Raw genomic sequence first — 2,748 nt, 5'->3', positions numbered from 1 at the left:
TTCACCCATAAAATGCCTCAAACAGACTCATCTTCAGAGATTCATGATACCCATTGTTGTAAGCAAACTCTACTAGTGGAAGATACTCTTCCCACTTTTTTTGTTGATGTATCACATACATCCTCAACATGTCCTCCAATATCCTGTTAACCCTCTCTGTCTGTCCATCTGTATGTAGATGATAAGCTATATTGAAGGCCAACTCTATGCCCAAAGATGCAAATAAGTCCTTCCAAAACTTGGAAGTGAACTTCACATCCCTGTCTAACACAATGTTCTTCAGAACACCTTGCAGTCTGACCACATCTCTGATGAATACCTGTGCTACATCGCTAGCTGAGAATGTAGACTTCACTGGAATGAAGTGCACAACATTTTTCAACCCGTCCACAACAACCATGATGGAATCATGTTGCCTCACTATCATCGGAAAACCTGTGATAGAGTCCACGGAAATGACCTCCCATTTTCATTCTGGAATCACAATCGGCTGTAGCAATCCACCTAGATGCTTACACTTTGCCTTCACACACTGATAATCAAAACACCTAGCCACAAACTCTGCTACACCCTTCTTCAAATTTAGTCAACAATAAAACTTATTTACTGTAGTTAATGTCTTCTGATAACCTGGGTGACCCGAATATGGTTTCACATGAAACTCCCTCAAGATCACCTTCTTGAGCTCACTATTGTCTGGCACATATATCCTGTCTTTGAATCTAACCAATCCATCTGTTGTAAGGAAATAGTCCACATCCTATGCACCTGCACCTGTACCTATGCCTGTAACACTACCTGTACCTGTACCACAACATGTACCTATACTACTACTTGTACCAGTACCTGTACTTATACCACCACATGTACCTGTACCTGTACTCTGCTGCAACCTGTGCATAATATCCATATACCTGACATATTGCTAACTGGCTTGCAAGATCCAATCATGTAGGTATGTCCCATAGGATCTCATAACTTCTAAGTGATTTACATGTATATGCCTACTAAGATCATCTACCACCCTGTTCTCTTTACCATTGATATAACTGATCTCAAAATCGAACTCACTAATCATATCCAACCGTCGAGCCTACCTACCATTCAGATTTGGTAGGTCAAATAGATATCGAAACCTACTGTGATCACTCATCAATATAAACCTCCTGCTCAGAAGATAGTGCCTCCAAATCTTCAATGCATGTATGATCGCTACCAACTCAAGATCATGTGTTGGGTAGTTCTGCTCGTGCTCATTCAGTTTTTGTGACTCATAGCATACCACCTGTCCATCCTATATAAGGACTCCACCAAGTCATTTCTTGCAAGCATATGTGCATAATACAAACTCTTTGTTCGAATCTGCATCCTTTAACACTGGTGCATGTGTCAACAACTACTTAAGCTGCTCAAAAATAGCTTCACACTCCTCTGTCCATTAAAACTTCTTACCCTTTCTCTGCAATTATGTGATAGGATAAGAAATCTATGAGAAGTTCCTGATGAACCTCCTGTAATAACCTGCCAACCCCATGAAAGATCTCACCTCATCTACATTCCTAGGATCTACCCACTCCATGATGGCCCTTATCTTTTCTGGATCTACTGCAATTCCCTCCTTGGAGACAACATGTCCCAAGTAATGTACCTCAGTTTGAAAGAAACTACACTTGTTGAGCTTAACATACAACTGATGCTCTCTCAACAATCTCAACACTACTACTAAATTCTCGGCATGCTCTTCCTCATTTTTAGAATATACCAATATGTCATCAATGAACACAATAACAAACTTATCCAAATACAGATGCAACACACTATTCATCAATCATTAGTTAAACTGAATGGAACTACAACAAACTCATAATTCCCATACCTAGTCTGGAATGCGGTTTTGTAAATGTCCTTCTCTTAGATGCGTACCTGGCGATATCCCGATCTCAAGTCGATCTTCGAGAACACTTCCGCTCCCTTCAACTAATCAAACAAGTCATGAATCCTCGGTAATGGGTACCTACTCTTGATGGTCACTTTGTTCAACTACCTGTAATCAATACACAATTTCAGAGTACCATCTTTCTACTTTACAAACAATACCGGTGCACCCCAAGGTGATACACTTGTCCTAATTTATCCCTTTTCCAACATTTCCTTCAATCGCAACTTCAACTCTACCAACTCAAGTGTGCTCATCCTGTAAGGATCTTTTGATGCCAGAGCTTCCCCTGGCACCAAATCAATAGAAAATTCTACCTCCCTATGAGGTGGCAACTCTAAAATATCCCCAGGAAATACATCCTGGAACTACTGTATAACTGGGCACTTGCTCAAAACATCTCCATCCTTAACTTCCTTACCTTTGTCCCTAGAAATATGCACTGCGAATAACATACACCCTTTCCTATGACTGCGCTTTGCCTGCATAGCTGTCACCATCCTAGCTGATGTGGATTTCTTCTTTCCCTATAAGACTATTGGTTCTCCATTGTCATCCAAGTGCTCAATATCTTTGTCATAACAATCCACCTTGGTTCTATGAAGTTACAACCAATCCATGCCAAACAACATATTGTATGATCCCAACGGTAATACTTTCAAATGTGTTGCAGTAGGCATACCATTCAAATCAAATGCACAAGCTCTTACCCAATGATGAACCCGCTTTTTTGTACATGTAGCCAACTGCACTAACCAAGATTCTGCATGCAATTCATTACTCAAACCACACTTATCCACTAAGTCAAGTCT

This window comes from Pinus tabuliformis, chromosome Q (genome assembly GCF_031772625.1).
Source record: "Pinus tabuliformis cultivar Carrire ecotype Pingquan chromosome Q, CPIR1, whole genome shotgun sequence".
NCBI classification, from domain to species: domain Eukaryota; kingdom Viridiplantae; phylum Streptophyta; class Pinopsida; order Pinales; family Pinaceae; genus Pinus; species Pinus tabuliformis.
The sequence above is the reverse complement of the archived record's forward strand: the minus strand, read 5'-3'. Positions refer to the sequence as shown.